At 44.7% G+C, this 27,368-nt stretch overlaps 1 protein-coding gene across 2 annotated transcripts in view; it reads right to left on the bottom strand.

Moving 5' to 3' along the window:
• The window catches only part of LOC148511760 (transmembrane protein 151B-like), a 74,189-nt gene that overhangs the window by 31,565 nt on the left and 15,256 nt on the right, over positions 1-27,368 (bottom strand). Inside the window, exon 2 of one of the 2 annotated variants that reach the window (XR_015880233.1) lies at positions 2,063-2,080. The exons of the other annotated variant lie outside the window; for it this stretch is intronic. The gene's annotated coding sequence lies outside the window, so the exon portion shown is untranslated. Of the gene's footprint in view, positions 1-2,062; positions 2,081-27,368 lie in introns of those variants that run through there. 2 annotated transcript variants of the gene reach the window in all.

Genomic DNA, 27,368 nt, shown 5'->3' with positions numbered 1-27,368 from the left:
TAATGCCGCGTTTACTGCCACCAGGCAGGTGGTGGAGCGCTGTATCGGCCTTTTAAAGGGCCGGTTCCGGTGTCTCCATCACTCTGGTGGTGCACTCATGTACTCACCGGATATGGTTTCTCGCATTGTGTTCCTGTGTGGGATTTTACACAACATCGCAATAAGGAGTCGAGTACCCATGCAGCCAGAGGAGGCCTTGCCAGAGGATGGCCCCCCGGAGGAAGGTGTTGTGATGCTGCCGCGGGGGGGGGCAGACGCGATTATGTTGTTTCACGTTTTTTTAGGTAGGAATATTTACTTATTTTTTTTAGCAAAACACTTATTGCAAATGTATTTTAATGTGTACCTTTTTTTTTTGTTTTCTTTTCCTACCAACCAAATCACAACACTTTCCAAAACCTGCAAAAATAATGGAACCAATTGGCAATACCCTGTATGTTTTTGGACAAATAACACATTTAGCACAGATATACCCCATCATGTTTAGTTAATTTGCCTTTTGTTTTATTAATTTGTATGTTTTCCATTCAAAAATCTGTTTGGTTTTTACTATAGTTGTTTATGTCTGACTAAGCCAGATGTTTTCTTTGGCCAAACCCTGAGGACATTTGTTATGTGTGAATCTGTTCTGAAATTCATTTTACGAGTAAAAGCCTGTTGGCAACATGTTATTTAATAAATTTTTTCAAATAAATACAAATGGTGTTTTTTTTTTATAAAAATGAAAGCCATTTTGAGGTGGATAATGAATGCCAACCCCTAAATTAAAAATATACAACATTACTGCAAATGTTCTTAAGGTTTACTAATACATTTTTGCAGTTCTTACACTATTGAAAGGCACCCACCTTTGTTCACAAAGTTTTTAAAATGCAGAATTACAATCTTTAATGTGTGGCAAAAAAGAGGACAAATGTTTGAAACAAAAACTTTATTGTAATAATTTTTTTTTATGAAAAATGCAAAAATATGTAAACAAAATAACTATAAATCCTCCAAACGCCCCACAATTCTTTGGAGGCAGCAGTAGGCCTGCATTAAATAGCCACTTGTGTCTCGAAGCTCCTCCCTTATTTCCCTCAGGATGTGGGTTAGATCTGTGGACAAAAAAAAAATTTTTTGGATTAAATACTTCATCTAAATTACAAACATTTAAACATTACACATTATTCAATGTACCAAAAAGTGGTTAAACACAATGATGTTACGGTGTGTTTGAAAGTATCAGCCACACAACATTATTAATAGGTTTATACTTTTATGTTGTTAAAATAATTTGAAACCCTAACTATGTGGCATAAGCCAAAAACCACTATGATGATGTTAAAAATAATGGGAGGTGTATTCTTAAGTCATGATGGCCATATCCTTAAAACACAATGCACGTATTCACTAGAATGTTCTTGATAATCCTAAAATACAATGTGTTTGTTTGCTATGGCAAACATCACTTTTCCTAATGAAGTTACATCTTAGTACATTTTAAACACAGTGTACACAACATCAACAAGGGTAGTCTGGTTCCTAGCACCTTGCCAAGTTGTGTGACATGTTTTTTTACATTGTAAAATACTAATCCTAATGTAATCATTATTTGCTAAAAATACAAAACAGGTCGCAATTATGAAAAACAGCATTACTGCGCAATGTTTTTGACACTCATACTGACATTACACCAAAAAAAACAACGGTAAAAAATTTGAACAAATACATGGATAACAACAACACCCAAAAAAAAAAAAAAATTAAGAAAAACACATACCCTCAGAGTGGTCGGGCACAACCACAGATGTCACCGGAGATGCTTCCAGAGAAGGGGAATACTGTGGATTTGGGGGAATGGTGGAAGGGGAAATAGAGCAGGAAAGATCCAAGGGAGGGGATATTTGGGAAATTTGGGATGAGTGGGCAGGGGAGGGAGGAATACCCGGGGAGTATTGGAAGAGGGAGGGAGGGTTACTGGGGGAGTATGGTGGTGGGGAGGTAGGGCTGGGTTGAGGAGATGGTGAAGGTGAGGGCTGCAGGTTGGCACCTGAATTTCTTTGCATTCTGCGTGCCCTTCTCTGTCTCCGCTGTGCTTCTAAAATGTAAACATAAAAAAAGTTTAGTTTTGAATTTCGGCTACACAATACAAGTACACTTTACACATAAAGGACAATAGGGACAACATACAGGAGGGTTTTATAACATTGACTAAAATAATTGGCAAAGGAACATACATTTTTAACAGTCCACTAATTATTACTTTTAAACAAACGCATACTTACGTCTGCGTAGTTGGGCCCGCAAATTCATCAGAAGTGCAGGCGACCGGTGGCGCAGATCGGACCAGCGCCTTTCTAATTGCGCAATATTGTGCCTGTAGCCCGCACTTCTCAGCGTTCGCCTCACCTCCGCATAGGCCGCCCGCTTTATGCGGTTTGAAATGGGCGGCTCTGCGGACGTAATCCGCCTGTCCAGGATATTTACCAGAACAATTCTCTCCTGGTAAAGGCCGCGGCTCTCATGATGGCAATGGCCGATTTTTCAGAAAACATGAAATATACATGGGGTAAAAAAAAGATGATTGGCTAAAATATTTACACTATTGGCCAATCCTTTAGTCATGTGGCCCGAAAAATAAGGTCACATTTGATTGGCTACAACACGCAGTGTGCAATTGCAAAGATAACACACTTATCAACAGTACATTCACAGATAATAAATCTTACTTTGTTTTTTAAATTGTGTTAAAAAAAAGAGAACGGAGAAAACACCCACGTATTGAACAATAAAGTTTATTGACACATGATAAAAAACTTGTTTTCAAGAACAGCAAGAGTTAAACACTTAATTAGATAATTGACAACAAGCTCATAACAAGCTGATTGATAGTCCATGTAAACATGACATGTGACCATCAAAACAACACATACGGCCGCAAACATCAGAACATTATTAGCATACAAAGACTGACAGCGCCTGACTACGATTGTTTCGTTCGTTCGATCAGATCAGTCGGTAGCTAGAGGAGGTGCAGTGCTAACGAATGGGCGTCACTTTGTTTACGATTGACCTGCCGTACGATCGGAATTTGCGGTCGTTGGCCGTACGACCGTGCGGCCGCAACGACCGACTCTGAATGAGGTCCTATATCTCTAGAGCAGGGGTGGGGAACCTTTTTTCTGCCACGGGCCATTTTGATATATATAACATTATTCGCGGGCCCGGTGCAGGCCACGACCCTCCAAGTGACATCACATGGGGTCAGAGCCACAAATAACGGTGATTACAGCAATGCCCGAAGCATCCTGAGGATGCTTCAGGGAGCTGTAAGGGCAGCGGTGTGACCATCTGAAGTGTCCTAAAGACGCTCCAGGTGGCACTGCTGCATAGATTCTGGCTGCATTCTAGGCACCCTTCTAGCCAGATGAGGCTAGCAGAATAAAGCTCAGAGGGCCATTCCAAATGATTCCGGGGGCCTTATAGGGCCCCCGGGCCTGAGGTTCTCCATGCCTGCTCTAGGGGAATATTTGGAGTTGGGCGAGTGTGTTTTATCGGGATGTAGTTACCATCCTGACGGCTGGGGTGCCGGAGCGCAGAATACCGCCGTCGGAATCCCGACTGCTGGCATCCTGGCGATAAGTATTAGGGTTAGGGGGAGGATTAGGCACAAGGGGAAGGGTTAAGCTGTGGGGGGATGGTTAGGGTTAGACTGCGGGAGGGGAGGGTTAGGCTGTTGGGAAGGTGGGTTAGGATTACGGGGAGTGTTAGTAGTTAGGGTTAGGCTACTTACCTTCAGTTGTTGGGATGTAGCTGTCGGTATTCTGACCGCCGGGATCCCGTACCCAACCCGTTTTATAAATCCAAAGGTCTAACATCAGATTAAAATCATCAAGGCATACACAGCCTGAGTACTCACTGCGTGTGACGAGACTTGCAATTTCTGAGACATGTCAGAGCTGCTGGAATTCTGCGTGAGGGGCCGATGTTACCAATATATACGCAGGACTGCAAGGATTTACGGAAGTGAGCAAGCGGTAGTGGGCTTCTCTATACTGGTTGAGCAGTTGCATACACTAGCATATTTTTGCACCAGAACCATATTTTATTTTTATTTTTTCATTCATTTTTTTTATTGAAAACCTAACTCTTCTAGAAATTAATCTAATAATTTTAACTGTATAAAAAATTAGATCTAATAACAGATAAAACACTAAAATACTATGGATTAAAGTAATAATTTGGTTACAAATGGCAGACACAATACCACAGTATATAAGTTTTTGTTTGGTACTGTAAATAACTCTAGTTCTATTTCGGTCTCAAACTTTACAGTTTCACAGTAGCTTAGTATAATTGTTTTCCTGTGTTGCCAACCAGAGTTATTTAGGCCTGAAATTGTTAAAAATTAGTGACATTTTTTTTCCAACGATTCAAAATACAAGTTGGACACAAATCTCAGACTTTTTTTTGTAACAAATTATTAAAACATATATACATCCCACAAAAACCTGAGATAAGGTAATCAATGTGTGACCATAAATCTAGGTCAGCCTTTGCTGAGAACAATGGGCCTGATTCAGACCCACTCGCGAGCGGCTGTCCGCTCGCAAGTGGGTCGATGTTCTGGACTGAGCATGCGCACGACGGAGGGAGCTCCGTCGTGCGCATGCGCCAGACGCGACGAGCGAAGGAAAGTCCTTCGCTCGTTGTGTCTGATTAAAGGGGGCGTGCTGTCGATGTTGATTGACAGCACGCCCCCTTTGGTAGGCGTGCCTCCCTGACGGGGGCGTTCCCACGGGAACGCCTCCCGTCAGAAGCCGGCCCACTGACATCACTAGTGATGTCAGTGGGAGTGATTTTGGCTCTGATAGAGCCAAAATCACTCCGGAGCTTGCGGTTGAAAACCTCAACCGCAGGCTCCGGCTCGCAGTTTCGATGGTCGCGATGGTCAAGACCATCGCGGCCATCAAACTGCACGCTCGTATAGCCTGTGGGTGGTGACCCACAGCTATACGAGCGTGCAGGAGGACGCTCCATTTTCATGGAGGCCGGCCCTCATTCAGAGCGTGCGCTCTGCTCAGAGCGTACGGCTCTGAATGAGGGCCAATGTTTTTTTGTCCTAAGGCTCCACCACAGGCCAGGTTTTAAGGATAGCTATACTTGAGCACAGGTGACTTTATTGGTATATATGTGTTCAAGCATGGATATACATAAAACCTGTACTGTTACTGTGCCTTGAGCACCAAGGGGCAGACTAGAAGGCCAATAAGTCCTTATCTGCCTGCAAATTCTATGTAAGGTTGGGTAACATTTGCGGCTGGTGCAGGGACATTGTGTCTGTTCCCAGCTACGGTCAAGAAGTGGATGCAGAGCCTGTTTGAATACGGCGCCAGCTGTGAGCCAATTGTGGCTCGCAGTCCGGCAGCAGCGGGTGGCTTTCTGAACTGCAACCTGCGGCTTGTCGTGTCACAGCTTTGTCTGCTTGCGGCGTCTGATATCAGAGGCTGCCGAGTGGAGCATGCATTCAATTGGGGAATGAGATAGATCCCCTTTCTTTTGTGTACGATGATGCCATCAGCCAGTGTCCAACGTCATTCCCTACCATCCAAGTGGGCATAGAGGGGGATTATATTCCTGTGGCGAGCGAAGCGAGCCACCGTGCCCGCAGTGTGGCGAACAAAGCGAGCCAGCAAGGGGGACGAATTTCATATTTTCCTGGAAAGTGTGGGCAAAAACATCCACTTCCGCACTCACTCACATCACTTCCAGGTACAGCTACTGAAGGGGTTTTATACTCTTCCACTCCATTGGTGGAGAGCAACAGAAGAAGCCGTCCAGTGAAGAGCTTATGCGGCCATGGTAGTGGCCAGAAGACGGTGCTTTGTTTTACTAAGTACATTGGGGAGCTCTATTCTGGCTCTGCAAACCTTGTATTACTGAGTACATTGGGGAGCTGTATACTCTTCAAGCTTTGTTTTACTAAGTACATTGGGGAGCTCTATTCTGGCTCTGCAAGCCTTTTATTACTGAGTACAATGGGGAGCTGTATACTCTGCAAGCTTTGTTTTACTAAATACATTGGGGAGCTGTATTCTGGCTCTGCAAGCCTTGTATTACTAGGTACAGTGGGGAGCTGTATACTCTGCAAGCTTTGTTTTACGGAATACAGTGGTGAGCTGTATTCTGGCTCTGCAAGCTTTGTATTAGTGAGTACAGTGGGGAGCTGTATACTCTGCAAGCTTTGTTTTACGGAATACAGTGGTGAGCTGTATTCTGGCTCTGCAAGCTTTGTATTAGTGAGTACAGCGGGGAGCTGTATACTGGTTCTACAAGCTTTGTATTAGTGAGTACAGTGGGGAGCTGTATTCTGGCTCTGCAAGCTTTGTATTAGTGAGTACAGTGGGGAGCTGTATACTCTGCAAGCTTTGTTTTACGGAATACAGTGGTGAGCTGTATTCTGGCTCTGCAAGCTTTGTATTAGTGAATACAGCGGGGAGCTGTATACTGGTTCTACAAGCTTTGTATTAGTGAGTACAGTGGGGAGCTGTATACTCTGCAAGCTTTGTATTAGTGAGTACAGTGGGGAGCTATATTCTGGCTCTGCAAGCTTTGTATTAGTGAGTACAGCGGGGAGCTATATTGGTTATACAAGCTTTGTATTAGTGAGTACAGTGGGGAGCTGTATACTGGTTCTACAAGCTTTGTATTAGTGAGTACAGTGGTGAGCTGTATTCTGGCTCTGCAAGCTTTGTATTAGTGAGTACAGCGGGGAGCTGTATACTGGTTCTACAAGCTTTGTATTAGCGAGTACAGCGGGGAGCTGTATACTGGTTCTACAAGCTTTGTATTAGTGAGTACAGTGGGGAGCTGTATGCTGGTTCTACAAGCTTTGTATTTGTGAGTACAGTGGGGAGCTGTATTCTGGCTCTGCAAGCTTTGTATTAGTGAGTACAGTGGGGAGCTGTATGCTGGTTCTACAAGCTTTGTATTTGTGAGTACAGTGGGGAGCTGTATTCTGGCTCTGCTAGCTTTGTATTAGTGACTACAGTGGGGAGCTGTATTCTGGCTCTGCTAGCTTTGTATTAGTGAGTACAGCGGGGAGCTGTATACTGGTTCTACAAGCTTTGTATTAGTGAGTACAGCGGGGAGCTGTATACTGGTTCTACAAGCTTTGTATTAGTGAGTACAGCGGGGAGCTGTATACTGGTTCTACAAGCTTTGTATTAGTGAGTACAGTGGGGAGCTGTATACTGGCTCTACAAGTTTTGTATTAGTGAGTACAGTGGGGAGCTGTATTCTGGCTCTGCTAGCTTTGTATTAGTGAGTACAGAGGGGAGCTGTATACTGGCTCTACAAGCTTTGTATTAGTGAGTACAGCGGGGAGCTGTATACTGGTTCTACAAGCTTTGTATTAGTGAGTACAGTGGGGAGCTGTATTCTGGCTCTGCTAGCTTTGTATTAGTGAGTACAGTCCTTTGTTGATGCACGTGCGGCTACTGCGCACACAATTCACAAACACAGAAAATAATTTTTTTTTTGGTTTGGACTGGAGTGTACTTTGGGGGTTACAGCACCCTTTAACGGTCAAGCCAGCCGGCCCTTTACTTATGACACAGGCGCACGCTTGGCACTACTTTGTTGATGCACGTGCGGCTACTGCGCACACAATTCACAAACACAGAAAATAATTTTTTTTTTGGTTTGGACTGGAGTGTACTTTGGGGGTTACAGCACCCTTTAACGGTCAAGCCAGCCGGCCCTTTACTTATGACACAGGCGCACGCTTGGCACTACTTTGTTGATGCACGTGCGGCTACTGCGCACACAATTCACAAACACAGAAAATAATTTTTTTTTTGGTTTGGACTGGAGTGTACTTTGGGGGTTACAGCACCCTTTAACGGTCAAGCCAGCCGGCCCTTTACTTATGACACAGGCGCACGCTTGGCACTACTTTGTTGATGCACGTGCGGCTACTGCGCACACAATTCACAAACACAGAAAATAATTTTTTTTTTGGTTTGGACTGGAGTGTACTTTGGGGGTTACAGCACCCTTTAACGGTCAAGCCAGCCGGCCCTTTACTTATGACACAGGCGCACGCTTGGCACTACTTTGTTGATGCACGTGCGGCTACTGCGCACACAATTCACAAACACAGAAAATAATTTTTTTTTTGGTTTGGACTGGAGTGTACTTTGGGGGTTACAGCACCCTTTAACGGTCAAGCCAGCCGGCCCTTTACTTATGACACAGGCGCACGCTTGGCACTACTTTGTTGATGCACGTGCGGCTACTGCGCACACAATTCACATTCACAGAAAATAATTTTTTTTTTGGTTTGGACTGGAGTGTACTTTGTGGGTTACAGCACCCTTTAACGGTCAAGCCAGCCGGCCCTTTACTTATGACACAGGCGCACGCTTGGCACTACTTTGTTGATGCACGTGCGGCTACTGCGCACACAATTCACAAACACAGAAAATAATTTTTTTTTTGGTTTGGACTGGAGTGTACTTTGGGGGTTACAGCACCCTTTAACGGTCAAGCCAGCCGGCCCTTTACTTATGACACAGGCGCACGCTTGGCACTACTTTGTTGATGCACGTGCGGCTACTGCGCACACAATTCACAAACACAGAAAATAATTTTTTTTTTGGTTTGGACTGGAGTGTACTTTGGGGGTTACAGCACCCTTTAACGGTCAAGCCAGCCGGCCCTTTACTTATGACACAGGCGCACGCTTGGCACTACTTTGTTGATGCACGTGCGGCTACTGCGCACACAATTCACAAACACAGAAAATAATTTTTTTTTTGGTTTGGACTGGAGTGTACTTTGGAGGTTACAGCACCCTTTAACGGTCAAGCCAGCCGGCCCTTTACTTATGACACAGGCGCACGCTTGGCACTACTTTGTTGATGCACGTGCGGCTACTGCGCACACAATTCACAAACACAAAAAAAATATTATTTTTTTAGCACTTGGGGGGAGCACCCCTGATGGACAGAGCACCCCCTGGACAACACTACAGCACCCCTTTAGGACTGGGACACTGCACAGGACTTTGGAGTGGACACAGCCCCTATGGACAACTGACTGCACAACACAGTCCAGCCAGCCCCTATGGACTTTGAAGTAGTGGACACAGCCCCTATTAACAACAGCAGCACAGCACAACACAGCCAGCCCCTATGGACTTTGAAGTAGTGGACAACAGCAGCACTACACTACACTACACTACACAGCCCAGCCAGCCCTAACTCCCACCCTCCCTCTTCACTGTCCACAGCCGAGTGAGAAAATGGCGCCGACGCGGGTACCTTATATAGGATCCAAAACCCGCGAGACTCGGAAGGCGGGAAGATGACGTTTTGCCTCGATTTCAGAATCCGAGTCAGGCGGGAAAAGTCGAGCCTGACTCGGATCGGACTCAGATCGCTATATAGATTTCAGAAATCCGAACCCGCTCACCCCTAATATATATATATATATACAGTCAGGTGCATAAATATTGGGACATTTACAGAATTTTCATATTTTGGCCTCTATTCACCACCACAATGGCTTTGAAATGAAACAAACAAGATGTGCTTTAACTGCAGACTTTCAGATTTAATTTGAGGGTAATTGCATCCAAATCAGGTGAACGGTGTAGGAATTACAACGGTTTCTATATGTGCCTCCCACTTTTTAAGGGGCCAAAAGTAATGGGACAAACTAAACAATCCTAAATCTAACTTTCACTTTTTAATACTTTGTTGCAAAGCCTTTGCAGGCAATTACAGCCTTAAGTCTGGAATGCATAGACATCACCAAACGCTGGGTTTCATCCCTGGTGATGCTCTGCCAGGCCTATACTGCAAATGTCTTCAGTTCCTGCTTGTTCTTGGGGCATTTTCCCTTCAGTTTTGTCTTCATCAAGTGAAATGCATGCTCAATCTGATTCAGGTCAGGGGATTGATTTGGCCATTGCATAACATTCCACTTTTTTGCCTTAAAAAATTCTTTGGTTGCTTTTGCAGTATGCTTCGGGTCATTGTCCATCTGCACTATGAAGCGCCGTCCAATGAGTTCTGAAGTATTTGACTGAATATGAATATATAATATTGCCCGAAACATTTCAGAATTCATTCTGCTGCTTTTGTCAGCAGTCACATCATCATTAAATACAAGGGAACCAGTTCCATTGGCAGCCATACATGCCCACGCCATGACACTACCACCACCATGCTTCACTGATGAGGTGGTATGTTTTGGATCATGAGCAGTTCCTTTCATTCTCCATACTCTTCTCTTCCCATCACTCTGGTACAAGTTGATCTTTGTCTCATCTGTCCATAGGATGTTGTTCCAGAACTGTAATGGCTTTTTTAGATGTTGTTTGGCAAACTCTAATCTGGTCTTCCTGTTTTTGAGGCTCACCAATGGTTTACATCTTGTGGTGAACCCTCTATATTCACTCTGTGAAGTCTTCTCTTGATTGTTGACTTTGACACATATACACCTACCTCCTGGAGAGTGTTCTTGATTTGGCCAACTGTTGTGAAGGGGTTTTTCTTCACCAGGGAAATAATTCTTCTGTCATCCACCACAGTTGTTTTCCGTGGTCTTCCGGGTCTTTTGGTGTTGCTGAGCTCTCCGGTGCATTCTTTCTTTTTAAGAATGTTCCAAACAGTTGATTTGGCCACATCTAATGTTTTTGCTATCTCTCTGATTGGTTTGTTTTGATTTTTCAGCCTAATGATGGCTTGCTTCACTGATAGTGACAGCTCTTTGGATCTCATATTGAGGTTCGACAGCAACTGATTCCAAATGCAAATGTCACACCTAGAATCAACTCCAGACCTTTTACCTGCTTATTTAATAATGAAATAACGAGGGAATAGCCCACACCTGTCCATGAAATAGCTTTTGAGTTGATAGTCCCATTACTTTTGGCCCCTTAAAAAGTGGGAGGCACACATAGAAACCGTTGTAATTCTTACACCGTTCACCTGATTTGGATGTAATTACCCTCAAATTAAATCTGAAAGTCTGCAGTTAAAGCACATCTTGTTTGTTTCATTTCAAAGCCATTGTGGTGGTGAATAGAGGCCAAAATATGAAAATTCTGTCAATGTCCCAATATTTATGCACCTGACTGTGTATATATATATATATATATATATATTATATATAGAAGCATATACAGAAATAGTACGGCACTCCAGCTTACTACATCCCGCTATGTAATGAGATTATGTAATTACATAGCGGGTTACGGCCGCTATATAGATGACATTTTTTTCTTGTGGTCGGGTTGCGAGAAAGATTTCATCGATATGATGGATAAGATTAATCGGATGGATCCAGCCATCAAGTTCACGTATCAGTTCAACAAGGATAAGATCCATTTTTTGGACGTGGCTGTTTCTCTAAATGAAAGGAATATATTACAGACATCGGTCTACAAAAAAGAAATGGATAGGAACACCTTGTTACTATCTGATAGTGCACACCCTCCGGCTCTCAAACGTGGTCTACCATTCTCTCAATTCTTGAGAGTGTTTCGCATATGCAGTGACCCTATAGATGCCAGGCAACAAATAGATATTATGCTGCTCTATTTCTTAGCTAGGGGATACTCACCACGCCTGTTGAAAAAAGCCAAGGAAAAGGTGTTAGCCTTATCCCGTGTAGACTGTCTGAGATCAACCAAAAAGGTAAACAACAACAATAAGATCATTTGGACTTTAGATTATTCACCACCAAATCAAAAGTTGATGAGAGATGCAAAACAACGTTGGCCAATGGTGGCAAATGATCCATTGCTTCCTGCATTAAGAAATTCATCAATAATGCCGGCATATAGACGTGGAAAGAACATTAAAGATTGGGTGGTACATAATGATATTTCACGATTTAGAGAACCCCAATCTCCTCATTTTCTTACTCGTAAACCCGGAAACTATAAGTGCTTGGGCTGCATCACCTGCAGTTTTCTTGAAACAGGAGATACGTTTGCACATCCACATACCGGCAAGAGAGTGAAAATCAAATTCCCTTTAACGTGTTCCAGTAAATTTGTTGTTTATTTCATTAGATGTCCATGTGGACTTTTTTATGAGGGCAAAACAACTCGCCAATTTAAGGAAAGAATAGCATTACATTGATCAGCCATTAGAGCAGCTATAGACGGGAAGGATTCTGACCAGCCGGTAGCTCGACACTTTCGGGATTATAAGCATGGATTATCAACGATCAAATACAAGATGATTGATCAAATCCAAGTACCACAGAGAGGTGGAGACCGCGGACGTCTACTACTATTACAGAGGGAGACACGATGGATCTACACATTAAACACGGTCCAACCACATGGATTGAACAAGCAACTCTCTTTTTCTTGTTTTGTATGAATACAGTAGTAGTGGTGTAATTTCCATACCAAATACTCTAGGGTGCCTTTAGCCAGAATATGTATAGTTAGGTCATATTACTATATTTGGTTGCATAGGAGGTATATTAGTTTTTTGCATTTATTGATTTGGTTTTCATATCTTTTTTCTGTGTTTTCTTTATATAGTATATACAGGTTTCAATGGCCTTTATTGCAGTTCTGTAACCATACAGTTTAGATTGGTACTAGGTTGGGATCGCTGAGCTGTCACTGGTATTGTGCTCTGATGCTAGACAGTCATGGATGAATTATATTATCCCGCATGTTGCTTATATGGGAGTTTACAGATTGCTGTAATTATCAATATGTTTATGATGCATAATTTTTTAATAGATAGTGATAATCTTATGCCGCTAGTCGCACATCTAGTAATGTAATTGTTTGGTTTTTAGTATCCTTGGTGATGGGTCACGTGATCGGCAGGCTTCCCTGGGACCTATTGAGACGCTGCCAGCCGGTGTCGAGGGCTGATGACGTCATCGGGTCTACGGGGAGCCGTGCCGTTGGAGGTTTGCACGATGGGTGTATTATCTATAAAGGTATGTACCCTGTACGTTTTTTCTATGTGTCTTGATAAAAGAGCAACGCTCTGAAACGTTGACAAGTGATTTACGCAGTTGAAGTGTCTGCTTTATTTGGATGTAGTAAGCTGGAGTGCCGTCCTATTTCTGTATATGCTTCTATTGTGACTGGGGAAGGGCACCTGGCAACGCTGAGGATTATTCTGTGGAGTGCCGAACAGAAGCTATTGTTATATATAATATATATATATATATATATATATATATTACAAAGAACCCCCTCCCCTCCAAATACCTGACAAGATGTATGGGGAGGAGTTTGTGTTTCTATGTTTTTAATCCTATTATTCTCCTTGTAATTTTACTACTGGCAAAAAAAACCTTTGCTGTTTCTTAAAAAATGGCCACCCCATGTTTTGCTATTAAAAGTATTGCTTTTAAAATATTATGATATTCATAACTGTCAAAACAATGTTATATGGTCATTAGGAATAGGATTGCCTCCTAACAAACTCTTAATTTTTGAAATTCATGTGTGGCTTGGTTTTTTCTATGCATTATGCATTACGACACAGCTGTTTACTATGTGCAATCATTAACTGGGTATGAATCCCTGAGACTTATGGACACTGGGCCTGATTCAGCAAGGATCGATATTGCGATTGCAGCTGCGATTACGCATGCAGTTCAACTGTATGCTAATCCATTGTGATCGCTATGCCGTCGCAGCACTACATAAGGACGTCCACTTTAGCTTACACATACCCGTAATGTTTAGCAAGACTGCAAAACCATCGGTACCATCGCAGCCTCACGCACACTTGCACAAGGTCAGACCTTACTCAGAAATTGCTAACTTCCTCTAACACGCTATGAGACCTCAGGCTGCGTACGGCATCGCAGTGGCTAATTTATGCACATCCCTGCCATGGCGTTGAAACGCACTGGCATGGCTGCGTTTCGCTGACCACCTCCACGTCACCACTCACAAACGCCACTTCCTGTCAATCACTCTGCGATGAGTCTGCGTAGTCGCTGCAATTACAGTCCCGATCGCAATGGAGTACTCGCGCACTGCATTGTAAACGCAACAATCAGCCGATTGTGTGCGTTTTAGCAACTGCGATCCTTGCTGGATCAAGCCCACTGCTTATATTTGTTTATGAAGAAGCGGAGGGCCATTTCAAGGAAACGCGTTAAACAGCTACAAATATTTTGAGACCCCACAAATACCCTGCACTACATCTATCCAGGACCAGGTAAAGGATATTTCCTCTGTGGCCAGCCAAGGATTTCCTACAGATATCCATCTTGCAAGGACATCTTGCTAAAAACACTGTATGGTCATTTCCAATGGACTGGTCTTTCTATTTCATCACACCTGTATTTTTAAAGTGGTAATCATTTTAAAGGCTAAACCTGCTTGGTTTAGCTTTTCAAATGATTGGCACATAAAAAAAACGGGGAGACTGACAAATCCCCACCGCGTCGGAAGCTCGCAGGCTATTACATTTAGCCCTTGGTCTCATTTTTTTATTTTTTATTGTTGACCATGTATATTGTTTGCATATTTTATTTTCACATTGTTTGTTCATACTATATAAATTACTATAAATGCATAATATCATAATTTCCTAGTGACCAGCAGATGGCAGAAGACTACAAGACACAATCCGTAGCTCCAAGTCTATGTGCTAACATACATAAAATCACTGTGTTCAATTATTTAAGCAGAGCTGTGCCAGATGTATCCTTTAGTTATTACATATACAGCAGGTATGCTCAAAATCAGAGCAGAGCTGACCTCCGCCACCTCAATGGTGACTACAATTTTGGCACACACGGCAGAGAAAAAAGCACCAGCAGACATGCCATATGATAATGGCTAATCTCATTGACTATGCCTGCATGCATACTCAGGGCCTGATTCAACGTGGATCGCTATTCTGCTTATATGACCGCACCGCAGTTACGAATATTAACGGTGCTATTTAAATGTTTGCATTCACATTGCGATCGCATCCTAACATAAGGACGCCCACTTCCTCTTACTCACATCCGTGTACTAGGGGAACATAGCGAAACCATCGGTAACATCGGACCCATATGCACACTTGTACAAGCCCTGACCTTACTCAGAAATTGCTACCAGCCACACACGCTGTCAGTGCTATACTTTAAGCACGCCCCTGTAACGGCGTTGAAACGTACTGGCACGCCTGCGTTCGCCCGACCACCCCCCGTCACCACCCACAAAAGGCACTTTCTGTCAATCACTCTGCTCTGGGTCTGCGTAGCCTCTGCAAATGCAGTTCCCATCGCAATTGCTAGTTCGCGCATGCGCAGTGCGAATTAATCGATCGATTGCGTGCGTATTAGCAACTGCGTTCCTTGCTGAATCAAGCCCTCAGTCCTGACTATCTCAGGGCATATCCCAGAGGATGGCTAATAACGTATTAATACATCTAACTGGCATCAATCTATATTTGTTTAGGCAAGGAGAAGTCCAGTCATAACAATATGCAGTCTGTGGGATTATCACAAGACCTTTGATCGCAGTTTGTACCATTAATAATGGCAGCTATAGCATAATTCTTTGCATTGTGCATAAGAGAAACAAAGTCATTTTTTAGCCAAAACCAGAAAGGTGTATTAAATAAAGTGTCTTATTTAAAAACATAGTGCAAAGACTAAAAATGTACTATCACACAATGTAACCAATCAGATGTTAGTTTTTACCAGATTAGTGTTTTAACGTAAAAAGAAAGCTAGTATGCGATTGGTTGCAGCGCTTTGTTGCATTTTGCACTGTTATCATCATGTAAGTGCTACATGTCGTTAGTGCAATTCTGATGAAAACAACAGTCAAATAAGGACCTGTGATATAAGGAAAGGGGCGGCATTGCCCATCATTCCTAATATTTGCTTGTATTATATAAACTGCACTAGAAGTTTTACAGAGATTACTTGCTTACTATGGGCAAATCACATACTTGCCTACTATCATTAAAAACGGAGGAGTCAATCGACTGAACTGGGTGGAGGGTCACATTCTTATCATCCTGCATCCGGCCACCATTCATGGCATTTTACAGCAGGAAAGGGGGGCCTACATGAGAACACGAAATCGTGGCCCTGTCCCCTACTGTTCAAAGACTCTATTTACAGCAATTTATAGCAAGGCACGGGGCTAGGTTGACATGATTCAATGAGAATCTCGTTATCCAATCCCCCAGTCTCCCCCCCCCCATGAAATAATGAAATAAAAACTACTACACGTCTATTGTTTGCATCTGTAAAAATCCAGAAATCCATCTATTCAATGCTAATGAATAAAGCAGCAGTCAGCTCTCTCTCGGCGTTATATGCAGGGGGGAATGATTGCGCCCCCACCCCCGGACACCGGCGTCCCCGTGTGGTGTGCCCGATTCACGGCCGTGAAGATGTTTATTTTTTTATCTTTTGAAGGAGGGGGTCTGGCCACACCTCCCTGGGTTGGCAACGTCCTCTCCTTGTACCTGGAGCAAGCAAAGCTGTCTGCAGCCCTGGCTGCTGTTGTCATCATCGCCTTTACATTAGGCCTGCAGTACAAATGACAGGATGTGGTCAATATCCTGACCGCGGGGATCGTCCAAATCCAGACTGATCTTGGTAAGTATTTTAACCCAAATCTTAACCCTTACCATAACCTGTAACCCACCTCTCCCGCAGCCTAACCCTAACCTTCCCCATAGTGCCTAACCCTAACCGTCCCGTTGCCTAACTCTAGTACCTACCGTCGGAATGTGTTGGGATTGTGACAGTCGGGATGCCGCTATCTGTATTGTGACCGGCGACATTCTGATGGTCGGGATCCTGACTACATCCCGTACCTTAGCCAGTCCCATAAGCCTGGAGTAATCTTCTGTGTTGACGATGATGATGGCAGCTGCATCTTTACATTTACGTATCCAGAGCTGCTGCTAGGCATAGCAAACTAAGCAAATGCCAGGGGATATCAAAGCCCGCCTAGGGCCGGTGGTTGGCGGAAGTTTGGGGCTACTGACGCTGCGCTGTGTCCCCTGTTTGCTGATGCCGGGCCCAATCGGAGCTGTCAGTTGTGCTCTGATCGCGGGCCCAGCAGCAGCAAACAGTGAGCGGGCAGGTGGTGGCGGAACAGATGACGGCGGTTTGCGGGGACGGGACACCTGGACAGTGGGGCTCTACTAGTAGTTATGCAGCCACGATCGCAGCTCTCAGCTCCGATCGGGCAGCAGCTACAGCAGGCAGCTCACAGTCAGCAACAGCGGGCTGCCGCTGCGAGAGCAAGCAGGTCCAGGGAGGCTGGAGCAGAGTAGCAGACTCTGCACAGTGGGGGCAGTGGGCACTGGGCATCAACAAAAATGGTCGGTGGTCTCTGGAGAAGGGGTGCTGTGTATGCCCAGCCGCAGCAGCTCCTCTTCCCATGGGTCTTTGCAGAATCCAGCAGGCTGAGCCTGCATTGACTCTCTGCAGCCTGCCACTGCCACCCCCACAAAGCGCAGTGAGGAGGATTAAGCAGGAGCTGCAAAACAACAAGGGCAGACGCACAGGTAGCCAGACAGTTTTAAAAAGTAAGCGACTATGTTATAAAAATGTTTTGATTAAAGTCACCTCAGCATGTAGTGAGGGGTGCTGGTGCTGTGTGTTGGCCGGGTGAGAAGTGTTGGGTGTAGCTGTGATCTGTGCTGCTGGATGAGAGGTGATGTGCTGGAAGATGGCAGAGGGGTTCTGTATGAGGCATGCGGTGCTGGGTGAGAGGTGCTAGATGAGGATTGCTGTGTGGAAGAGGGGTGATGGGTGTTGTTGGCTGCCCCTGTGATCTGTGCTGCTGGGTTATGGGTGTTGTGAGACAGGGAGAGGGGTTCTGAATCAGAGGCGGTACTAGTGGTAATAACTGGTAATAAATAAATAATAAATAAATAGTGGTGGGGCAGCAAGTACATTGCACCAACCTGGGCACGCCTCAATGAATGGGCCCGCAGCAGGATGACTGCTGACTCATTTATATGCTGGTTATATCTTCCCTCCCCATGCAAGAATTCACCATACCCATGCGGGAATTCACTACCACGATGCCAGAATTCACCACTGCCTGTGTTCCTACCAGGGGAGTAGCGAGGGTGGCTCCAGTGGCGCACTTGCTCCAGGCGCCTGCTCTGGCCAGGGCGCTAGAGATCAGCGATTCCGATGAAGGGCAGAGCACCTGCTGAGCTGAGTGTGAAACACATAAAGAGATCAGTGCTTCCAGAAAAGGGGCATGGTGTGAACGGTGCGGCTCTTGTGGCTTCTCCCCCACAACTTGCCCCCAGCAACGACGCACTGATCTCTGTATAAGGCATTATGTGAATAAGGGGCACTCCTATGGCATAATGTGAACTATAGACATTACTGTGGCATAATTTGTGGGGACTACTGTTTAGCATAATGTGAAAATATAGCCCAAACTGTGGCATAACGCAAATTAATGGGTACTAATGTGTGGCATAACGTGCATTGTGGCCATTATTTTGTAACATAATGTGAATAAGGGGCAATACTGTGGCATAACATGAATAAAAGACACTATTGTGTGGCGTAATGTGAATAAGGGGCACTACTGTGTGGCATAACGTGAATTGTGGGCACTACTGTGTGGTTTATTTTTAATTGGTGGAATTACTTTAGTGGGCCGGAATATATCTAGCCCTCCATGTCCCAGTTTGATACTGCCCCTAATGTTTATTTTTAGTTCCCTTTAATTTACCCCTACATGCTGGACACGTCCCCTACCTGGCACACATGGGGTGTGGAGGCGCAGTAGCACACACATGCTCCGGGCGCCATGGCTAAACGCTACACCCCTGGTTCCTACCGTTGTTTATTATGGCATTGACAACCCAGGAATATAGGAAAGCAAACAGTACCGTGAATAGGAGTTGAGATGAAAGTTCCGTGGTTCTGTGCAATCAGCATCTGCTTCTGATATTAACACAGCGCTGGTTGGATCTTCCACTACTGGTGTTTCCAAGAACTGCCAGTGCCTGCTTGGTCAGCTACTGAAATAAGAGGGTAATCCAGAAAGTAAAGACCATTTGTGCATTCCCGCCGCACAGGTCATTCACCCTCCTGAATATGTTGTGATTGTTTTTGGTGATGTTGTGTGTTGTTAAAATGAACCTTACGATACAAAATCCTTGTAACTTTGAAGTGTTATTCAAATCTTTAATGCGCAGAAAGTGAGACCTGCCAACATTTATTGTAATTTAAAGCAGGTGTATGGTGATGTGAGAAAGTGCTGTGACATGTTCAATAATGGATGAACAAACATGTATGACAAAGCTCTACCGTGACGCCCGTTACTTGTCACAGTTTTGGGTGGGAGGTTTTCAATCATCCACCCTATAATCCGGACCTTGCTCCAAGTGATTTTCTCCTGAGATTAATCAAACCTTGGAGAGAGATAAAGTGGAGAGAAATAGAAGCTGATTGGTTAGTACTTTAACTGTCACTTTAAAGACTGTGGGCCTGATTCAGAGCCGGACGCTATATGCGCTCGTTCAGAAGAAGGGGCTGGCTATTTAAATTGAGCGCTCGCTCTTTGCGGTCTGTTGACGCCTCTATGTCTGAGCAAGCGAACGAAACATGCGCTCGCTATTTTGTAAAGACGCCCCCTGGCCGCTCGCATCCTACGTCATCTCCGCTATTTATTTGATTAATCGAGTACATCGAAAGGCATCTGAACTGCTCGCAGTGCTTGTGGTAGGTTTATCCTACCGCAATCATGCGAACAGTTCAGGCTAAGAAACAACCAAGTGACGTGGTCGATGACGCTGCTTTGTTAATTATGCACACCCTTAAAACGTCCGTTTTGACCGTTTGGCACGCCTGCGTTCAGATTTCCACTCCCCGTTTTCAAGCACCTTCCCCTGTTACCACCCACAAACGCCTCATCCTGTCACTCAAATTAGCAGGCACTCGTTATTTTGCGAGCGCTCGATTTCCGACCGCACTGACTGGTTGGCGCATGCGCATTACGACCCATACGCATGCGCAGATGTGCGAACATCGCATGGAGCGAACGAGCGGCCGCTTACGAGCGGCTCTGAATCAGGCCCAGTGTTTGAAAAATGACAGTTACGACCTCATTGGTTGGCACTTTATCTCTTTCCACAGTTTGATACATCTCCCCCAGATTTCCTGGATGGAAAACATTTTGGAAGCGATGAGGAAATGAAGCTTGCAGTCAACAAATGGTTCAATGGAAAGGAGGAAGCCGAGTACAACAAGGGGATTCTAAAGCTCTTGGACAGATATGATAAATGCTGAAATGTAGGAGGTGATTATGTGGAGAAATAGATTCTGTGTTTAAAAAAAAATGGTATTGTTTTTCTGGATTACCTTCGTAGACCCATAATTCTGCTAGCTGGGGCAAATGGGATGTTTGCTGTAAAAGTTGGCCAGCACTGAAGTGGCACCTCCTCCATTGCCCACAATATATTCACTCCACTTAAAAGCTATTCTATATTAGTGTTTTTGTGCATATGTGATAGATAGATATGCACCATATTTATTTTCCCTTTTTTTTTTAGGGGGGTCATCACATGATAACTTGCCTCCGGGCGTCTGGGATGAACTTACGCCGTTCTCTCTAGTCTGTGCCTGAAACTGGTACAAGTGTACACTGAATCTTCCACCTAATCACATTACCATTGCAGCCACTTTGAGTGCACAAGCTCCATTTGTAACCCATTTGGTTTTTCCTGGTTGCTCCACCTCCTCAGTCCTTGTGGGTTCAGCTAATGGTGGTGCCTTAGAGTGGGAGCCCTACATAAGGACTTCAAGCAGGGAAAAACTCCATTGTGACTGAAGTTCTATAGATAACGTCCGGCCACTCCCCTGAGGCCAGCAGCGCACTAACGAAGCAGTAGACAAAAATGGCGTAAGAATGGCTGCCGCGGCCATTTTCCAGGGGTTTTGTGTAGTGCTGCTACAGCCGCCGCGGGACTCCGGAGAGGTAAGTATAAAAAATATGGGTGCACCCATTACGCTTCTGGATAATGGTTAAATTACATATTGGAGCAAAATTTGCACTATGGGCCTGATTCAGTAGCAAATGCAATTATGGATGCACATCAACCGATTGTTATCGCGCATGCGTATAAGCTGCACATGCACAGCGATCACACTGCAGACGCACAGAGGAATCCATCGCAAAGTGAGTGACAGGCTGTCAGCGTATGGGGGTGGTGACGGGGGGTAGTCGGTAGAACGCAGCTGTGTCTGTCCTTTTGAATGCTGTTTCCTGGGCGTACATAAATTAGCCACTGCATTTGCAGACACAGCATGAGAGCTCACTGCATACATGTAGACTTTCAGTGTCTGCGCCTGGTCAGACCTGTTGTAAATGCTGCGTGACTGTCCGATGTGTGACGATGGTAACGATGTTTGCTCAGTAGAGCAACATTGGACAGATATGGGAAAGCAGTAGTGGGCGTCTGTATGCTGGCTGAGCTTTGGCATGCACTAGTGTATTTTCGCAGGTGTGAATTCACAGCTGCACTGAATCAGACCCTATATCATATATATCAATCAGACCAGTTATATAATTTCATTATCCTCCGAGTTCCTGTAAGGTAAGTGACTACTTCTGATACCGGGAGGGGAGGTCCAAGTAGGAAGTAGGGGGTGATGTTGGAGAGATGGTGATCCCATCATTGTCACAAACTCATGGATAGTGGATGCTTGCCTGTACTTTAGGATTGGCTAAGACCCAGTACAGAGGCGTGGAGTCTAACGTGACGGTGGTATTCACCAGGGACCCAAGCAAGGAGGTTTGGACTTAGCTGCGCCCGACACGCCAGTCGCAGCCCTCTGACTAGGTTCCCTAGTGCAGATGCTGGTGTACACTGGAGTGTAGTAAGGAGTACGTAGAAGGCGTACAAAGCGTAGTCGACAAGTCTGATCATAACTAGGGGTGAGCGGGTTCGGATTTCTGAAATCCGAACCCCCCCGAGCCCCCCCGATCCGAGTCCGATCCGAGTCAGGCTCGACTTTTCCCGCCTGACTCAGATCTGAAATCGAGGCAAAACGTCATCATCCCGCCTTCCGAGTCTCGCGGGTTTTGGATCCTATATAAGGTACCCGCGTCGGCGCCATTTTCTCACTCGGCTGTGGACAGTGAAGAGGGAGGGTGGGAGTTAGGGCTGTGTAGTGTAGTGTAGTGTAGTGCTGCTGTTGTCCACTACTTCAAAGTCCATAGGGGCTGGCTGTGTTGTGCTGTGCTGCTGTTGTTAATAGGGGCTGTGTCCACTACTTCAAAGTCCATAGGGGCTGGCTGGACTGTGTTGTGCAGTCAGTTCTCCATAGGGGCTGTGTCCACTCCAAAGTCCTGTGCAGTGTCCCAGTCCTAAAGGAGTGCTGTAGTGTTGTCCAGGGGGTGCTCTGTCCATCAGGGGTGCTCCCCCCAAGTGCTAAAAAAATAATATATTTTCTGTGTTTGTGAATTGTGTGCGCAGTAGCCGCACGTGCATCAACAAAGTAGTGCCAAGCGTGCGCCTGTGTCATAAGTAAAGGGCCGGCTGGCTTGACCGTTAAAGGGTGCTGTAACCCCCGAAAGTACACTCCAGTCCAAACCAAAAAAAAATTATTTTCTGTGTTTGTGAATTGTGTGCGCAGCAGCCGCACGTGCATCAACAAAGTAGTGCCAAGCGTGCGCCTGTGTCATAAGTAAAGGGCCGGCTGGCTTGACCGTTAAGGGTGCTGTAACCCCCGAAAGTACACTCCAGTCCAAACCAAAAAAAAAATTATTTTCTGTGTTTGTGAATTGTGTGCGCAGTAGCCGCACGTGCATCAACAAAGTAGTGCCAAGCGTGCACCTGTGTCATAAGTAAAGGGCCGGCTGGCTTGACCGTTAAGGGTGCTGTAACCCCCGAAAGTACACTCCAGTCCAAACCAAAAAAAAAATTATTTTCTGTGTTTGTGAATTGTGTGCGCAGTAGCCGCACGTGCATCAACAAAGTAGTGCCAAGCGTGCGCCTGTGTCATAAGTAAAGGGCCGGCTGGCTTGACCGTTAAGGGTGCTGTAACCCCCGAAAGTACACTCCAGTCCAAACCTAAAAAAAAAATATTTTCTGTGTTTGTGAATTGTGTGCGCAGTAGCCGCACGTGCATCAACAAAGTAGTGCCAAGCGTGCGCCTGTGTCATAAGTAAAGGGCCGGCTGGCTTGACCGTTAAAGGGTGCTGTAACCCCCGAAAGTACACTCCAGTCCAAACCAAAAAAAAATTATTTTCTGTGTTTGTGAATTGTGTGCGCAGTAGCCGCACGTGCATCAACAAAGTAGTGCCAAGCGTGCGCCTGTGTCATAAGTAAAGGGCCGGCTGGCTTGACCGTTAAGGGTGCTGTAACCCCCGAAAGTACACTCCAGTCCAAACCTAAAAAAAAAATATTTTCTGTGTTTGTGAATTGTGTGCGCAGTAGCCGCACGTGCATCAACAAAGTAGTGCCAAGCGTGCGCCTGTGTCATAAGTAAAGGGCCGGCTGGCTTGACCGTTAAGGGTGCTGTAACCCCCGAAAGTACACTCCAGTCCAAACCAAAAAAAAAATTATTTTCTGTGTTTGTGAATTGTGTGCACTGTGGCTGCACGTGCATCAACAAAGGAGCAGCGCCAAGCGTGCGCCTGTGTCCCATAAGTAAAGAGCCGGCTGGCTCATTTCTTAAAGGGTGGTGTAACCCACAAAGTGCACTACTCTCCAGCAAAAATAAAATAATATTTTCTGTGTTTGTGTGCGCTTTAGCCGCACGTATATATATCAATATAACATAAATGGAGGACCAAACTTTCTCCGATAAAAATAAAATAGGGAAAGATCAAGAACCTCTTCCTCCTAGTGCTGTTGCTGCTGCTGGGAGTTGTTCATCATCCCAGAGAGGAAGTAGGAACATCACTACTTTTACTAAACAATTGACCCTCCAACAGTCCCTAGCGATGAGGATGAAGTACGACAGCAGTCATCCTGAAGCAAAACGTATAACTGAGGCCTTGACTGCTATGTTGGTGTTAGACGTGCGTCCGGTATCCGACATTAGTGCAGTGGGATTTAGACAATTGATGGAGGTAGTGTGTCCTCGGTTCCAAATCCCGTCTAGATTCCACCTGCATCCTCAAAGCAGCAGCGACAAGCGTGCGTCTGTCTGTTAAAGGGTGGTGACACCCTCAAAGTGTGCTACACAAACAATTAAAATATTGTTCTTTTTTTTTTGGTCTTTGTGAAATGTGTGGGCTGTAGCCGCACCTGCATCCTTAAAGCAGCAGCGACAAGCGTGCGTCTGTCTGTTAAAGGGTGGTGACACCTCAAAGTGTTCTACACAAACAATTAAAATATTCTTCTTCTTTTTTCTGTCTTTGTGAATTGTGTGGGCTGTAGCCGCACTTGCATCCTCAAAGCAGCAGCGACAAGCGTGCGTCTGTCTGTTAAAGGGTGGTGTAACCCTCAAAGTGTGCTCCACAAACAATAAAAATATTCTTTTTTTTTTTCTGTCTTTGTGAATTGTGTGGGCTGTAGCCGCACTTGAATCCTCAAAGCAGCAGCGACAAGCGTGCGTCTGTCTGTTAAAGGATTACATCGGTGACAGCATCCAAGTAGGCATGTCAGACAGTCCGTACCTGTACTGGCAGGAAAAAGAAGCAATTTGGAGGTCCCTGTACAAACTGGCTCTATTTTACCTGAGTTGCCCCCCCTCCAGTGTGTACTCCGAAAGAGTGTTTAGTGCAGCCGGGAACCTTGTCAGCGAAAGGCGTAGGAGGTTGCTTCCACAAAATGTGGAGAAGATGATGTTCATAAAATGAATTATCAACTCTTCCAGGGAGACCAGCCTCCAGAACGTACAGAGGGACCTGTGGTTCCAGCAGGGACGAATTAATACTCTGTGAGGATGAGGATGTACACAACACTGAAGAGGGTGAGGAATCGGTGGATGAGGAGGATGAGGATGACATCTTGCCTCCGTAGAGCCAGTTTGTGCAGGGACACATTAATTGCCAGCTTGTTTTGTGGGGGCCCAAACGAACCAATCATTTCAGCCACAGTTGTGTGGCAGACCCTGGCGCTGAAATGATTGATTTGTTAAAGTGTGCATGTCCTGTTTATACAACATAAGGGTGGGTGGCTGGGCCCAAGGACAATTCCATCTTGCACTTCTTTTTTTTCTTTGCATTATGTACAGTTTGGGGCCTAGTTTTTCTAACTGCCATCCTGTCTGCCACTGCAGTGTCACTCCTAGATGGGTCACGTGTTTGTGCCGCCCACTCGTGTCGCTTAGCATAGTCATCCAGCTACCTCGGTGCAACCTTTTGGACATGAAAACACTATTGTGAGGTGTGAGGTGTTCAGAATAGACTGGAAATGAGTGGAAATTAAGGTTATTGAGGTTAATAATAGCATAGGAGCAGAGAAACCAACAAATTCTGTGATTTTAGCTGTTTTTATGCTTTTTTTAAAAAAAATACAGATCCAAAACACAAAACCCAGAACCCAAAACACGGAAGGGTGGTTTTGGCAAAACCAATCCAGATCCAAAACACGAAGAAAGATCCAGATCCAAAACCAAAACACAAAACACGAAAAGTGGCCGGTGCACACCCCTAATCATAACCAAACAGATGATACGGCACCAGGGATCAGGCGAGAACAGGTCACTGAGAATAGCCAAGGTCAATCCAGACTTACCAAGCACAGTACCAGGGAGAAGACGTAATCAGGTCAGGAGCAAAGCAAAGGAATGAGCAGTAGGAATCACTGGAGTAAGGTTTGGGAGCCTATAGCACTGTCCAGTGCCCACAGACCCTCTTATAGGTAGGAGTTCAATTCTCACATTTGGCGCGCCTACCCCTTTAAATTTCACACAGGAGCTGAGGCCTCCTGCACACTGCTGCCGGGAGGAAGCCTGTGGATACCGCTACTGACCAGCGCTGCCATACCCGGTAGGTGCGTGCCTGCGTCCAGCGCACTGTGACAATCATGTATTGATTCAATTAGCTATGAATTGTGTTGTTGAGACCCCGTCGGCAGGATCTGGGAGGTTGGTTTATTATCCTGGGAATCAGGGAGAAACTATCTGGAATTTGGCAGTCTTCTGAACATAACATGAAAGTAGTTAATTATGTTTTAAAGGCCTAAATACTCCAGTACTGAGCAAAATGATGCACTTATGTAATGTAATGCTTGATAATGTACTGCATACAATATATTATATACTGCAAAGTATTCCATTGACAGAGGAATGGCAAATTTATGAGCAGCAGTTGAGTCTCGGAAGGTTATTAGCCTACTGTGGCAATAAAGCAATCATTAAAAGTTCAATGACCTCTTCAGTGCCAAGACCATACTTTGCTGAATGAAGTGCTTTGCACGCTATCCTCCAGAGAAATAAAGGGGGATACCTGCATGATGAAAGACTCCCTGACTATGGAGTTCATATTATATAAATAGCAATCCTGTGCATTCCATCATTGATTTTTTTTTTATGGATATTAAAATCTAGTGCTTATTCCAATCTCAGACATCACCATGCAGTGTTAAACAAATAAAGCTTTATTGATTTTGAATTCACTTTATGGCTTTCTCATATTTTAATTGATGGTCCTTCCGCTTGTCTTGCAACACTATAGTACTGTATGTATAAGAATAACAGACACAGGAGAGCTCTGGACGAGGCCGAGAGAAACTGTATAGTAGCAGATCAATGATTATGTCTGGATTCAACAATTGCGTATTACACATGCTGGTATGAATAGCATATATATATATATATATATATATATATATACACACACAGTCAGGTGCATGCATTTTGGGACATTGACAGAATTTCATATTTTGGCCTCTATTCACCACCACAATGGCTTTAAATGAAACAAACAAGATGTGCTTTAACTGCAGACTTTCAGATTTAATTTGAGGGTAATTGCATCCAAATCAGGTGAACGGTGTAGGAATTATAACGGTTTCTATATGTGCCTCCCACTTTTTAAGGGGCCAAAAGTAATGGGACTATCAACTCAAAAGCTATTTCATGGACAGGTGTGGGCTATTCCCTCGTTATTTCATTATCAATTAAGCAGGTAAAAGGTCTGGAGTTGATTCTAGGTGTGACATTTGCATTTGGAATCAGTTGCTGTCGACTCTCAATATGAAATCCAAAGAGCTGTCACTATCAGTGAAGCAAGCCATCATTAGGCTGAAAAATCAAAGCAAACCCATCAGAGAGATAGCAAAAACATTAGGTGTGGCCAAATCAACTGTTTGGAACATTCTTAAAAAGAAAGAACGCACCGGAGAGCTCATCAACACCAAAAGACCCGGAAGACCACGGAAAACAACTGTGGTGGATGACAGAAGAATTATTTCCCTGGTGAAGAA

The sequence above is a fragment of the Taudactylus pleione genome, unplaced genomic scaffold (assembly GCF_031769625.1).
Source record: "Taudactylus pleione unplaced genomic scaffold, aTauple2 ptg000293l, whole genome shotgun sequence".
Classification (NCBI taxonomy): domain Eukaryota; kingdom Metazoa; phylum Chordata; class Amphibia; order Anura; family Myobatrachidae; genus Taudactylus; species Taudactylus pleione.
Note: the sequence above shows the minus strand (reverse complement) of the source record. Positions and strands in the feature narration are given on the sequence as shown.